The sequence below is a fragment of the Geotrypetes seraphini genome, chromosome 15 (assembly GCF_902459505.1).
Source record: "Geotrypetes seraphini chromosome 15, aGeoSer1.1, whole genome shotgun sequence".
Taxonomy (NCBI): domain Eukaryota; kingdom Metazoa; phylum Chordata; class Amphibia; order Gymnophiona; family Dermophiidae; genus Geotrypetes; species Geotrypetes seraphini.
Window position 1 is genome coordinate 66,951,951 of NC_047098.1, and position 16,633 is coordinate 66,968,583.

A 16,633-nucleotide genomic window follows, 5' to 3' on the forward strand; every position below is an offset into this window, starting at 1 on the left:
AGGTTGTTAGTGGCTGGTTAAATAGCACTGAACATCAGTAGGATTTAGCAGAGTAGAGCCCTAGATTATTCCTATTCAAATTTAAATCACTATTTAGGGCCAAATTGAATCAAATACCAACATAAGGTACAGGCCTTGTTGTTTTACCACAGGTCCTAGTTTATGAAATGAGACGCAGGTATTATGAGATAGCCTGGCTTAACAGTAAAATAAAACATCTTAACAGAAGCCACATTGTTAACTCTCCCTCACCCCCAAATTAGGTGAAGAATCTACTTTAAGTAACAAAAAATGAGATTATACTAAAAAATTGATTGTCGGTATAATAAGCAACCAGCTCGGAAATCAAATTCTTAGCCAGCAAATCACAGCTAACAACCTGCCATACAATGCAGCAAAGGGAAATTGGCCCCTTTGAGACTTAAATTATCTCTTGCTGCCCTGGGACCAACAGGTCCTGTCATTGTATCTACTGCATGTGGGTTGGTATGCAATAACAAGCATTAGGTAACTGTTGTTTTGCCTTGGAAGTGCATTCTGGCAATGTCCACAAGGTGGCAGTATCCTATCATTAATATGAACATTATCACATGTGTTAAATATCCTGAATAAGTTTGTTGAGAAGGAATAGTGACAAATATTTGTAATGAGAATCATAATATATGTGCTGACAGCAAGAGTGTTTTGGGAGCACAGAGATGGGGTAGATGCAAAGTTGGAGCTTCCTGGAGCTCTGGGTCATGTCTAGAGGGCCTCCACACATGCGCAGAAGCCCTCCAGACACAGCCTCGGGCCTTTTCTCCTCCGATATGGAACATATTGCACTGACCCCTCTACTGAAAAAGACCGACCTTGACCCCTCCATACCATCAAATTACCGTCCAATAGCAAACATTCCCCTCCTAACCAAGTTGTTAGAATCTATCATATCCACTCAACTCTCCTCCTACCTAGAAAGATTCTCTATTCTCCTACCCCACCAATTCGGCTTCAGACCCAACCTCAGCACCGAATCCCTATTGGCCTAACTAATCTTTAAGGTGTAACAACTCCATTCTCGCAACAAATTCGCTGTTCTTCTACAATTCGACCTCTCCGCTGCTTTCGACGTCGTCCATCATGATATCCTAATCTTCCAACTCTCCGAAATAGGCATAAGCTCCACAGTCCTAGATTGGTTCTCAAAATTCCTACGCTCCCGCTCCTACACCGTTAACATAAACGGTACCTCATCCCCCCCCTGGAAGCCGATATGTGGAGTCCCGCAAGACTCACCCCTCTCTCCTATCCTTTTCAACATCTACGTCCTCTCTGAAACTCCTTCATCTATCCCCCCTTGAAACTCTCTACACCTATGCTGACGACATCCTCATCCTCCTCGAGACCAACTCGAACCTCACTAACCTCGTTGAGAACATATCCGCATGTATAATGAATCTCCAATCCTGGGTCCAATCTGTACAAATGAAACTGAATGAATCCAAAACAAAATTACTTTGGCATGGCCCAACATTAAATCATTTACCCACCTCCATCCCACTATCTTCTGGCCCCACTTTTCAGCTTGAGTTTTCAAGCAAAGTCCTAGGCATCTTCATAGACTCCTCTCTCTCCTTCAATGATCACCTCAACTCCTTGGTAAAAAAATGCTTCTTTAGCCTTCATATGCTGAGGAAAGTGAGATCCTGCTTTCATCATTCTCACTTCGCCGTCCTTGTTCAATCCACCATCCTCTCTAAATTGGATTACTGCAACTCCATCTATATAAGTCTAACTAAGAAAAACCTCCATAGACTTCAGCTAATTCAGAATGCCGCGGCTAAGCTTATTTTTGCAAAAGGCAAGTTCGATCACGTCTCCCCACTCCTGTCCAAGCTTCACTGGCTTCCAGTACACTCCAGAGTCCTCTTTAAATGTGCCTGCTTAGCCTTCAAGATCCTACATGGAATCCTTCCTACCGTCATCCCACTCTTTTGGAACTCCTCAAACCCCAACTCCACCAGACCCTCCCAAAAACTGAAACTATCATTCCCCTCTACAAAAGGAATATCCCACGCAGGAAAACTTGGAACATCCCTCCCCTTTAGAATCACAGAACTCTGGAACAACCTCACATCCCCGCTCAGAAATTCAAGCTCCCTCCAATCCTTCCGCAAACACTTGAAAACTTGGCTCTTTTCAAAAATCTAATCACCTCCCGCTCTCTGGTACCCTTGTCCCTCTCTATCTTCTTAGTTCCTCTCCTATAACCCTTCATTGTAGTTCCTTTCTATCTTAACTCTGTAAACCGTGCCGAGCTCTATGCTCGCGGAGATGGCGCGATATACAAACCCAAGGTTTAGTTTAGTTTAGTTGGAGACATTCAGAGGTCAGGGACTGTGTCGGTGGGTTCCATCAACAGCATGGCTACATTTACGGTAAATTTGATGTCAAGGCAGAAGGCCACAGATGTAGTATGCACAGATAACCTGGGCTGAGAAAGCAGGGTAGCTAGCTGCACTTCTGCTAATAGTAGGGTTACCATTTGGCTCCAGAAAAAGGAGGACAGATTGAGACAGCCGAGTTTTGCTTCCATTTGAAAGTAGCAATCCATCCTAGGGTTACCAGATTTCCTCTTTTATAAAAGAGGACACTTGGCCTTGCCCCATTCTGCCCCCGACCCCACTCCATTCTACCTCCAGCCACACCCCATCCTACCCTTAGTCCCGCCTCAATCTACCCCCAGCCTTGCCCCCACACAAATCTCGCATTTCCTTCCTGGAGCTCTGGGTCATGTCTAGAGGGCCTCTGCACATGCGCAGACACAGCCTCGAGCTCAGAGCCTTCCAAAATATCTTGCTACTTGGGGCCATGACACCAATAACGCTTTAAAACATTAATTCCTACCAGAACACCTGGCCTTGGCCACACCTGCAGAACACATATAAACCCTATGCAAATACAGGACTACAAACTAAAAATCCTAATATACACAAACAAAACCTGAAGATGCCATGCTCTGCATGCAGTACAGCACCATAGAAATAAAAAGAAATACATTTCATCTTAAATAGTGCAAAATAGAGACAACAGATGTAAATTCTGAACACTGACACATTTCATTCACTAAATTGAAAATAAAATAACTTTTCCTACCTTTGATGTCTGGTGATTTTATTTTTCTACTCATCTTTCCAATCTCTGCTTTACTTCCTTCTGTCTATGCTCTTAACTATTTCCATGGCCTTCTTATCCAATTGCTGTTTTTCTCTCGTTCATTTTCTGCCCTGTATCCATCTTTGGCATTAACTTTCTTCCATTGTTCTGCTTCCTCCTCAAATCTATCTACTTTTCCATGTCTTCCCTTCCCATCTATCCATGTGTACCATCTTCTCCCTCTTTCTTCTCCCCTATTCCCATCTATCTATAAACAGCATTTCTTCCCTTTCCCACTCCTCCCATCCCTATGTACTATCTCCTCCCTCGCTCTTCCCTTCTCCTTCCCTACCCCTCATATCCCTGTGCACCATGTCCTCCCTCTCTCTTCCCTTCCCCTCCATCCCTGTGTACCATCCCCTCCCTCTCTTTTCCTCTCCTATGATCTGACATCTGTCTTCCCCCTTTCCCCCTCTTATGGTCTGGGATCTTTATCCTCTGCTTCCCATAGTCTGGCATCTCTCTCCCCTGCTTCATTTCCCTTCTCCCCCCCCCTTGTGGTCTGGCATCTCTCTGTCTTTCTCTTCTTCCTCTTACTCCTCCTTATTTTCTGGGGGGTGAGGGTAGGGTGGAGGAGGACTCCAGAAAGGTTGAGCTGCTGTAGGATTACTAGATGTCTGGTTTCTCTGGACAAAAGTTGTTAAATTGAAAATCTGCCTGGACTTCCGATAGAGTCCTCAAAAAGAGGAAATGTCTGGGGAAATCCTGACATCTGGTAACCCTAATCCATCCTCCTTTTTCTGGAGCCATATAGTAATAGCAAGGGAGAAAGGAAAGTGTGATGAGGCATTAGCAGAGAGGTTAAGAACAGGAGGAAGATGGCTTGGGGGAAATGAAGAATAAGGGATAAACCAAAGAGGTTTTAGGGGAAGGAGCTGGTAAGATTACTATATGGTTCTAGATATCTCGGTTTTGCTTCCATTGAAAGCAATGGAAGTAAAACCTGGAAGTCTCAATCCGTCCTCCTTTTTCTGGAGCTATATGGTAACCTTAGAAGGGGGTGAGTAGAGGAGTAGTTTAATTATTAAAGAAACAAATTATGAACCAGGGAAGCAAGAGTTCAAATCAGGCAAGCCAAGTCACCCTCCATGGGCTCAGATATTACTCAGATTGTTGAGCAGGAACATAACTCATACACCTGAATATAATTTTCCTTGAGCTCAGATTTGGAAAAAGTAAGTTAAATATCTAAAAGGCAAATCAAAAATAAGCGAGGGAGACAGAAGGAGATGGAGGAGGAGAAAGTAGAGAGAAGGATGTTCCAAGAGAAATATTCATTTGGCTACAAATATTTTGGGAGTTTCAGTTAGTTGGTTAAAATAAAATTTACACAGCGGCAATTCTTATGTTCTTACTTTAGAAGTAGACAGAACAAGAAGTATGGGCTGTGATTTTCCAGTTCTGGCCAAGTAGAGTCATTATCACAGTATCTCAGGAGAGAGCACATTTTCAGCTCCAGTTCTTTTTAAATAAGATTTTTATTGAACATGTTCCAAATTTTAAGGTATATCAGGGGTGGGCAAACTTTTTAGCACACTAGGAGCCATGACTGGGGAGAATCTGTGGTCAGAAGAACAGAGGGGCTTTATCCCAACCTCAACAATTCTCCCAACCAGCACTCAGAGTAGCCAGTACCAGAATACCCCATTCTACCTAACTAATGGTAACTAAAGCTAGTTTTCCTTTCTTCTCTTACTTGTAACCTGATTCCTCACTGGACTGTGTGGAGGTGGTTATACTTCAGCTGCTTTGGTAACATCATCACCAATGATCCTAAATACATGGTCGAACCACATTATTATGACCACCGCCTACCGCTGACATCAGAGATGTACAGCCAATAAATGAATGCATATGTTGCACGCAGACTTTGTGGGTATACGTATAAGTTGGGATGTCAGCATGTTGAAAATATAGCAACCTTGCCTGTCATATGGAAAAAGCATGACCATCAGCTACCAGGCTCAGAGCGACAGCATTTTGGAAACTGTGGAGTTTGTGAACTGTTCACGGGCTGCTGTCACTATAGTGTATTGTGAGTGGACGAATGGAACCTTTTCAATTACTCATTGTGGTAACTGTGACAGCACGAGCCATCGATGAGAGAGGTAAATGTCGGCTGTGCAGGTTGGTGTAGGTCAATAGGCACGCTACTGTGGAGCAACTCACCATCCAAAAGAACCAGGGGGCTTCCAGATGTGTGTCCAAAATGACTTTGCAGCAAACCCTGTTGCGAATGGGGCTCTGGAGCAGACAGCTGGTGACTGCACCCATGCTCATGAGGATTCACTGCAAAAAATGGCTGCAGTTTGCACAGGAGTACTGACATTGGACTTGCAGAGTGGCAGAGGGTTACCTTCTTCAATGAGTCATGTTTTGAGCTCCATCAAAAGGATGGATGTTGGCGTGTCAGGCGTGAAACCACCGAGAACAACACCCAGCAACCATTGTTGGACGTACACAAGCTGGTGGTGGCAGCGTTATGGTCTAGAGCAGTGGTTCATAACCCTGTCCTGGAGGACCACTAGCCAGTCGGGTTTTTGGGATAGCTCTAATGAATAAGCATGGGGCAGATCTACATTCCTATCATCTTCATTACATGCAAATCTCTTTCATGCATATTCATTAGGGCTATCCTGAAAACCTGACTGGCTGGTGGTCCTCTAGGATAGGGTTGGGAACCACTGATCTAGAGAATGTTTTCTTGGTATGGTCTGGATCCCTTGATACCGCTGGAAGGCATTCTCAAATGATATGGGTATCTTTCCATCCTTGCTGATCAAGTACACTCCTACATGTTCAAGGTCTTCTCTATGGCTGATGGGATCTTTCAACAAGACAATGCGACATGTCATACCACCAGAATTGTTCATGAATGGTTCACAGAGCATGACCAAGACTTCCAGCTATGTCTCTGGCCTCTGAATTCCCCAGACCAATCAAGCACATTTGGGACCTCTTCAATCGATATATTTGACATCTGGATCCACCACCATGCAACCGTCAGCAACTGTCAGATGCACTGCAGTCTGAATGACTCTAGATACCTCTAGCAACCATTCAGCATCTTATTGAGTCATTCCCACGGTGTCTGGCTGCTGTCCGTTCTGCCAAAGGAAGTTATTCTGGATATTAGCAGGTGGCCATAATAATGTGACTCGACAATGTTTTGCCTATGAGGATGCAACCTCAAAGATGGACATTGTGGATCTTTGTTGATGTCACCAGGGCACTTGGAAAAGCAGTATCAATGGGCCAGATTGTATTTATTTAGGATACAAGTAGTGGGTTGGAAACCTTGACTAAGTGGCTGGATGAGGCCTACAGGTTATTGCTGGTTCACCTCTACGTAACAAGACACCCAATGAAACTCAGTATCATGCTGCCTTCTTTCAAACATCTGAATTAAAAATGTATCATATTTCTTATTTTCTTAGGGGGGGGGGGGAGAGCAGTAACTTGTTCCTGTTTCTTTGAGTTTGAGATCAGTTGGAATCAGGGTGGAGATTTATTGCCACAAGCCTCCATTTATAACTACTCAAGGATTTTCCCCTCTGTTTCATGTACAGTATTTTCCAAATTTCTTTACTGCAGGGTAGGGTTACCAGACGTCTGGATTTACCCAGACATGTCCTTTTTTTAGAGAGCATGTCCTGTCGTCCAGATGGCTTTTCAAATCCCGGCATTTTGTCCAGGTTTTGAAAAGCTTCTTCTGTAGGACTGCATCAGGAGGGCATTCACGTATGGTGTGCGCAAGCGCTTGTGACATCATAACATTGCATCCACGCATCCCGATGAGAACAGGTCAAGGAGGCAGGGCTGGGGGTGGGGGGCATGATGTAGGTGTAACAGGGATGGGCTGGGTAGAACTGGGTGGGCCTGGAGGTGGGGCTATGGTTCCGGATTTTGGTCAACTAAAATCTGATAACCCTAATACAGGGCTTTTTTTTCTGACTCCTGTGATCATAGTTTCTAAATCCAGCTGTAGATAGTATTATTGAACAATGATCAGTATTTTCTTTCTCTCCCAGCACCCCCACCTCTGGATAACCCTAGAAGCAGAAGAATTTACTGTGGGGTGAAACCAGGGTCCTTCTATATGTACACTGAGCTATCTATCCAGTCTGGTTATTCTTACTATTAACAATATTTTACAGAGCGTGTAATTTATGGCAATTTTACCATTTTTTAGTTATGGGGAAAAAAAACCTTATGAAATCAGGTCCTTCAAAAACATGAAAGCATAAAAAAGTTTTGGACATTTATTTCACCAGAGCGGAGTTAATAACATTAAAACCCTTGCTAGTTCCACATAGACTTTCTGCCAGAAACAAATCAACAGTTTCATAGCAGGGGTAAAGTGAATGTCATCCAAAGGAAACCCCTCAGTTCACATGCCTCCAAAAGCCTCCATTCTATACCCTCTGCATTTCTTGTCCAAATGTACGCCTGCATCAACTGAGACACCATAATCATTTTCAAAGTAGGAAATTCCTATCCTTCCTGTACTCAGGTCGGCTTTCTTCTTGGGGTTTTCTCTGCACACATGGATTTATGGCAAGTCTTATGTAAATGGTTACAAATTTCCTCTGGTAGTGCAATAGGAATGATCTGTAAAATATACAGTCACCTGGGTAATGCCATCATTCTGAAAATATCCACTTGTCCCATTAAAGAAAGTGGCTGCGCACTCTTTCTCTTTCTCTGGTTGACAGCAGATGGAAATTACGGGAAGGAAAATTCTTAAGATTTTGGCAAACAAGCACTTATTTAAATTTATTAGTTTCTACCCTAAAAGAAAAAATATTGCAAAAAATATAACGTCCTTTATACTCACACTGGCTACAGCAAGAAATGATTCCACTAAATGCACCTCTTCCCTTTCACCTCCTGAACAGAAACCAAAAGATCTTCATGTACCCGTCAATTTAGCCATTGATGCCAAGGGATTCTTACCTCCAAATATCACCAGCATACAATCATTTTACATCAGGAATAAGGTCTTTATTTCTTGTCATGTAAGACTGATGTTTCATAAAAAAAAGCAGGAAGTACGGGTGAAAGTAGACTGCTTCGACAAGGCCCTCTGCCAAGGGAAACATATCTGAAGCAAGTGTATTTGTAAGAAGATGGACCAGAGGACCCTTATAGAAATTTGTAAGAGTGCAGACAAAAATGTATATTTTAAACAATGTTTATTGATTTAAAAATGCAATCACATAAAACCTGAGACACATTTTTAATCGACACAAGTTTTTTTTAAATATACATTTTTGTTTGATTTTGTACTCTATTTTTTTTTTTTGGGGGGGGAGGGGGTGTATATTGCTTGCATAGTACCTTGTAACACACTGTTTTTCTAAGAAATACCAATCTTATTCAGTTTACAACACATAAAGTTGTAACTTCAGAAAACTTCCAAGAGAGAGTCCCGATCTGCTGAGTCTGTGGCATCAGATGCGACAGTCTCTTGAGATTCAGCCAACAACACATTCTAAAGCTTCTGCTGTTGATCTTGGTAATGGTCCTTGGGCGAATGCTGCTCTGATCCGGGTGAATGATGGTATGAATCACTCTGCCCAGCCTATCTGCCAGAATTCCTGCTAGGATTTTTGTATCCATATTAATAAGTGATCAAGGACAACAGGACTCACAGCCAGACTCACCTTATCCTATGTTTAAATCAACACAGTTCGGGCCATTTGCCTGGAATCTGGAAGCTTCCCATGGAGAAACTCTGTCTGTAATTTTCATCCAAGCGCTCTCGGTTGTGCTTGCATAGTTCTGATGGGCGGCCATCTTGCCCTGGAGCTTTTCTCTTCCCCCAGGATTAATAGCTGTCTTCACTTTCTCCAGTGTGAAAGGGCCATTAAGATATTCTCTCTCCACTGTTGATATTTCTTTACAAATGATCCTTTCCGGCGCAATTTATAGCTATTGGGCAGTCTTGTTAGACCTGGACTGAAAGAGGAGACAGTACAAATCTTGGAATCTGGAGCAGGTGGCTTGTTGGGAACTCTTGTCCTTCAGTTTATTAATATATTGAAGGTCCTTTTCCACTCTGACCACATGAGCCAATAACATTCCTGCTTTACTGCCATGCTCATACAACTTATGAACTTTGGCAGCCATTCCTTCTGCCACTAAATATGCATTTAACAGCTTGCACTGTGATTTCACTTGGCCAAGTTGTTGCAAAGCTTTCTGCGGTCATGTCATAACATATCCCTCTTCCTTCTTTAAGATTACTAGATTTACACTCTCTCTGTTCTACTAATTTGGAGTTCTTATGTGCCAAAATGAATTCATTTCTCTGTATAACACTACTTGGGGCACATCTTTGAGTATAGTTTCTCAGATCCTGAAGATCAATTTTCTGCAAAATAAAATTCAGCGCGAATGTAAATCAGATTCCTTAAATTTCCATCACTAAAATGACTTTATTGCTTATAGAAGTGCTGTGAACCATCTTGTTAATACCACAGTGAGGAGATGAATGAAAAGAAGTAGGGCATACATTCACCACTTCAGGCTCCGTTCTCTCTTTGGAACCAGAAGTTAAAGCCACAGACTGGGAGGATCTCACGTGCCTCTTGTAACGACACATTATCTGTGCAATATTCAAGAAATATCGTAGTGTGCGAAACAAAACGGCATCCTACAAAAATCATTATAAGTTGCTGAGTTATATGAAAAATGCTTACAAATGAATATTTTTGACTCTATTGATCGTCATCATAATAGAGGTGGGCTAGAGGGACTTCCACCTATGGCATGGAGCGATTGAAGGGAAACAGTGGGACTGGACAAGAAGCTTTCCACTGCTCTTTGCAGTTTGATTTTCTTAATCTGTGTCTTATTTTTCGGCGTTGCTTCGGATTTTGACATTTTCTTCACAATATAGCTATATAGCTCTACAGTGACCCCCGGATGCAGGAGTATTGTCACACCGAAACATATTACTGTGTTGGTCTTTTTATTTATCGACATGTTTGGATGTCGATAAATATCAGCTGATTCTTATCTGTTTGGCTCTGTGGAAAGCTTCTTGTTCAGTCCCACTGTTTCCCTTTATTGTGTCTGCTAGAGAATGACACGGTGACACATTTTTCCTTGTCCCCACGGGAACTCATTTTCCTGTCCCATCCCCGTGAGTTCCTTGCCTGTCCCTGCCCCATTCCTGCAAGCTCTGTCCTCATCTGCACAAGCCTCAAATACTTTAAAATCATAAGTGTTCGAGGCTTGTGCGGTTAAAGCAGAGCTTACAGAAATGGGACAGGGACAGGGACAAATCTTGCAGGGATGGCACGGGGAAATTGAGTTCCTGCGGGGACGGGGACAATGTGTCCCCTTGTCATTCTCTAGTGTCTGCTTTGGTGGGCTTCTTGTCGTGGACCCCTTCGTGGTGTTAGAGAGCGATTGAAGCCCATATGAGATGCAGCACTCCTCCTACTATCCAGGGTGGAGAGAAGTGGAAGGGAGAGCGGATCAAGAATCAGAGCAGAAGGGATAAAGCAAGAAGAATGAGGACCAGGAATTAAACAAGAAAAATGAGGCCAAGGGTCAGAGTGGAGAGAATGAAACAAAAAAAGAGGAGTAGGAATCAGAGTGCAGGAGATGAAAGAAGCAAAATAAGGACAAGGGATCAGAGTGGACAGAGTGAAAGAAGAAAGAGGATCAGGGTAGTTGCAAGAAATGAGGTAAATATTTTTTTTTAAAATTCTTTATTCGTTTTTAAACTTTCATCAAGTGTACAAAAATTCATAATAAACACTATTAATTAGACCACTTGAACATCTTATCATTATATCCTATAAATATAAAGGTAACCTTCCCCCCACCCTCCCTCAAAGCCCTACACTTGCAACCCTCCCCCCACCCAACATTAATGTTTGCCTGCCTCAGGAGCTCCAATAGCTGCTTCGTTCCCTTCTGTAGATTTTGCTGAAGTCATGAAATTTCACCGTATCTAGGAATAAAGGGATTTATATTCCACAGGATGTATCTGGGAGGAATGCTTATTACCTGGATAAGTCCTGCTCATGTTTTACACCCAGATTTTCAGTGGCCTCATCCAGATAAAGCCATTGAAGATCCATACAGCCCACTTTGGTACTATCTATGTAGTGCTGGGGGGGGGGGGGGTGGAGGTGGATTTGGCACTGATCTGGCTACTGGCGATATTCAGTCCCCTAATTGGGCAACTGTCCAGATAAAGTCAGGAAAGCAAAAGAGCTGCCCTAACTTTAGGCTTCTTTTACAAAGCCACGGCATACGTTTTTACAGTCTGACGCTCATAGGAATTCTACCTCACCGGCCTGCTTTGTAAAAGCCAGCATTTATCCGGTTACTTATCTGGATTAAAATCTGAATATTGCTGGGACCAGGTATGTAGCGACAGCCAAGTTATATCGGAATATTCAGCATTGACTGGTTTCTAGATACCTGGTATTGAATATCCAGGTATAAATATTGGAGGGCGAGGGGGGAATGATCTTTCTCATCCAGTGGCATGGGGGGGGGGAGGGCGTTCCGCCCTAGACGTGGTCTTTGTAAGGGGCACAGGCACTCGTCCTCTACGCCCCCACTCCTTCCCGACCCCCCTGCTGTGTGTGTGCACTCCTTTCCTTCCACTCCATCAGGATCACAAACAGGGCAGTAACAATTTGCCCACCATATAGAAACACTTATTTAGGGTTTCCATATGGTTCCAGAACAAGGAGTTGCCATATGGAAATCCTACCCTTGATATTTAGCCAGCATCGGGCTGCACGATGATTTTTCCCAAAGCTGATAGTCAATGCCACCATACTTAATTGTCAATATAGACTGTGTTCATTTTCTGAGAGAACTTCATCTCCCATTCCTCATCTCTAAAACACTGACCTCATTACATCTGATTTTTCTGCTTCATGAAAGAGATATGCCTTTTCCGTTAATCCTGATTTAAAAATGGAATAAAGGGTCATAGATTTGATATATTGCCTTCCTGTGCTACAACCCAAACAGTGTACATTTATTATCTGCAGGTACTTTCTCTGACCCTGGTGGGATCACAATGGAATCTTTTGTACCTTGGGTAATAGAGGGTTACGTGACTCGCCCAGAGTCACAAGGAGCTTCAGTGGAAATTGAACCCAGTTCCCCAGGTTAGCTAGAACTAACTGGAAATAAATGGGCATAAGGAAAAGATGAACTATGCCCTGGAATGCTCCATTGCACCTGCTGATTTCTACTGTTATTCTCTAAGATGGTGATTTTCAATAGCCATTTACTTGGGTAAATGGTTAATTACCTCCGTGAAAGAGCCATTTGAAACCTGCTCATCCTTGAAGGCAAGTAAAAGTTGTTCTACCATGTGCATACTTTTAGGGACATTTTTATAGGTATTCCCAGGGTGGGAGATTGGGGAAGGCAAGAACACAGAGGATTTTGTCATTTCAAAACTGACAAAGATATTTTTCATTGAAAATGCACCTACAGAAAAGCAGGTGCAAATGTCTGCAGATGTTTCTAAGATACTTTCAAACAGAAAGTACGAGGCAGAGAGAGAAGAAGAGCAGTGGGCTAAGAGTCAGGGGAGTAGGGTTCAACCCTCCCCTCCCCCGTGTCTTCTTGTGATCCTGGGCAAGTCAATGAACCCTCAATTGCCTCAGATACATGTGTAGACTATAACCCCCTCTTCTACAAAACTGCGATAGCAGTTTCTAGTGCAGGGAGCCGCGCTGAATGGCCTGCGCTGCTCCCGATGCTCTTAGGAACTCAATGAGCGTCGGGAGCAGCGCGTTCCCATTCAGCATGGCTCTCTGCGCTAGAAACTGCGATAGCAGTTTCGTAGAACAGGGGGTAAGTCTTCTAGAGATAGGAAAATGCCTCCTACATCTGAACCTAATTCACCTCAAGCTACTACTGAAAAAGATGGGAGCTAAATCCAAAATCCTTTTCTTTGAGAACTGGTGCAAAATCCCTGGTGTTAATCTGCAGGAAAGACCACCTCAATACTGCACAACCACCTCCATCAGAAAAGTGACAGAGCCGGTGTTGCCTCTGATTTCATTTAGAAATCCTGGCACAGTTTTTACTTCATATGCTTTGGCCATTGGTATCAAGTACCCATATGCCTGTAAATTATTTGGCAGAGCTGAGGATATGGTTCTCGTTTACAGCAGATCTGTGGAAGACATAACGGCATTCGTGGGTATCTTGGTCCGTAGCAGACACTGATTCAGCTGCAGAGCTGCAGATTTATGTTAGCATTTGGAGGGGGAAAGGGAATATTCAAATCATGGATTTTGTCCAGCCCCAGAAGTTACGTGGACAAAGCGTTTGAATAACAACTCTTCTGTTACTCTCACATAGACTCTCATCACCTCTCACCTAGACTACTACCACCTTCTTCTCACTGGCCTTCTGTTAAACCATCTCTCTCCGCTTCAATCTGTTCAGAACTCTGCTGCATGCCTCGTATTCCGCCAATGTCGTTATGCCCATGTTACCCCTCTCTTCAAGTCACTTCATTGATTCTCTATCCATTTCCACATACAGTTCAAATTCCTCTTACTAACCTAGACGTGTATTCACTCCGCAACTCCTCAGTATCTCTCCTCTCTCCCCACACTCCCTTCCGGGCACTCTGCTCATCAGATAAATCTCTCTTATCTGTACCCTTCTCCTCTACAACCAACTCCAGACTCCGTCCCTTCTACTTTTCTGCACCGTATGCCTGGAGCAAACTGCCTGACTCAGTATGTCAAGCTCCATCTCTGGCAGTCCAGACTCAAAGCTCACTTCTTTGAAGCTGCTTTCAATTCCAAACTCCAACCCACCTTCTAAGCACCATTCCCTCTGTAATTTCCTCACCTGAGCATAGTATAGATGCACCCCACGACCCCCCCCCCCGAATCTTCCCCAGAAGAAGATATGCCCAATCTCTCCTGCCGCTATTCCCCATTACCCCCCCTGAATCATCACCAGCAGGAGAGATGCCTAATATCTCCTGCCATGATCCCCCGCAATCCCCCCCCCGAATCTTCCCAGCATGAGAGATGCCCAATCTCTCCTACCGCGACCCCCATGAATCTTCCCCAGCAGGAGGGTGCCCAATTCCTCCTGCCGGACACAACCCCCACCCCGAACACTTGCAATATCATCAGCAGGAGGGTGCCCAATCCCTCCTGCTGGGCACAACCCCCCATTCCCGAATCCCTGCCAGACCGCACACCCACACCCTGGAGCCCCCCTCTACCCCCACCCCCTAACCTGGTGAAATGGCCGTCTGGGCCTTCGCTCCGTCCATCCGGCCCGCTTTCCTCTGAAAGGCGGGCCTGTCCCTTCCCGGTGCATTGTGGAATGTACCAGAGAGGGGCCTAGGGCCTGATTGGCCCAGGCACCAAAGGCCTCACCTATAGGAGGGGCCTTAGGCACATGGACCAACCAGAATTGGCCCACGTGCCTAATGTCTCTCCTATGGGCAGAGCCTTAGACACATGGGCCAACCGGAATATTAGGGGGGGGGTCGCGGGGGATCACGGCAGGAGAGATTGGGCATCTTTCCTGTCAGGGAAGATTTGGGGGGATTGCGGAGATTGTGGCAGGAGAGATTGGGCATCTCTCCTACTGCAATCATTACCGGTGCGGGGGAATGGGTTGCCTGGGCTGCTGAGCTGATCGCTGCAAAGACTGGAGAAGACTTTCTGTCTCAGGACAGATTCTACGGGTCCAAAGTTCTTGATCTTAAGGCTGCCAACTGTGCATAGCTGGAATGAGACCTCAGAACCCCAGGAAGCCACGTGCCATGAGAGGGAATGAGAAAAACGCAGCTGGTACCCTTGAAGCCCAAAAGGACTTACACCTGGACCAAACAGCCTGTGCCCAAGTCCCTGATAAATCAGGAGGCGAGCTACCTTCAAGGGGAATGGAGCCCGTGTTCCAAATCCATTAGTGCAGGCTGGCTAGACAGGTACATCACAGGGTTGCATCCTCTCCCAGGCAAATCTGCCCCAAATAATAGGGTCTTCTCAGCACCAAAGTCCCAAAGAAAAATGGAGATAAAATCCTCAAAATAAGAAAAGCAGAGCAGATCAGAAAGACACCTTCTCAATTTGCTTACAAATGAAAAACTGAAGGTGGCAGTACAGCCCATACGGAAAGAGGTGGAGTTGAAAGATGTAGGTGACATCCTTCTGCAATCAATTTGCGACCAGGGATAAATCACCTAGGGTCCAGATTCCTATACCCTTACACCAGAAATAGTGATTCTCAACTTCACAGAACTAGAAATGATCTGCCTGATATTCAGCACTATTTAACCAGCCTGGAATGGGTCCTGGCTGGTTAAATAGTGCTAAGCCAGCACTGCGGAGTTCCCCAAGGATCACCCCTATCACCTACACTATTCAATATATACATAGCTTCCCTCAACTACTACCTGGATAATCTTGGCATAATTTCATACAGCTACGCAGACGACATCACTATTCTCCTATCCTTTGACCAACCAGAATCCATCATGACAAGCACAATGCAAAAAACACTTGAATCAGTTGCAATTTGGATGACAGAGCACAAATTAAAACAACCCTGACAAAACAAATTTCATCCTACTAGAAAATAACAAAACTCCAACATTAACTAATCTTGTAATAAATTCGTTCTCATACCCACTACAACCTACACTAAAATTGCTTGGAATCATAATTGACAGAGGCTGCACTATGCAACCCCAAATTAACAAAATAATAAAGGCATCGTTCATGACCATGAGAAATCTAAGAAAAATCCGCACTTTCTTCGAAAAGAAGCAATTCCTTCTATTGGTACAATCTCTTATCCTTGGGATGATAGACTACTGCAACATACTATACCTACCATGTCCCGCGACCATGATAAAGCAACTGCAGACAATACAGAATACAGCCCTAAGACTTGTCTATTCACTAAAAAAAATATGACCATATCACAGAGGCATACCATGACTCGCACTGGCTTTCAATAGAAGCGAGAGTGCACTTCAAATTCTACTGCTTACTTTACAAGGCTATCAACAGAGAAAGCCCAACCTACTGGAATAACTGACTAAATCAATCCTCCTCAACCAGACACAGAAGAACCCACTCACTATTCTCTCATCCATCATCCAAAAATGTCAAACGAAAAAAACTTTGACAACCTAATAGCCTCCAAAGCAGCTAAACTGGACAGACAAATCACCACCCTGTTATCTTCAACTACAAACTACAACACCTTCAAGAGAGATACTAAAACCATACTCTTCAAAAAACACATAAAACCTATCCAGCACGACCAATCCCAACCCAACATCCAACACTCTCTATACCCTTAGTACTCTCTAATATTCTTCTATTTACCTAATGTTATCTAAAACCACATAATTCACCCCATTCTTATCTCCTAAGGACTTCTACTTCCAGTTGGTAAC

At 43.9% G+C, this 16,633-nt stretch overlaps 1 protein-coding gene across 6 annotated transcripts in view; it reads right to left on the reverse strand.

Moving 5' to 3' along the window:
• ELN (elastin) overlaps window positions 1-16,633 on the reverse strand; it is a 178,662-nt gene that overhangs the window by 45,127 nt on the left and 116,902 nt on the right. The gene's annotated exons all lie outside the window — the stretch shown is intronic.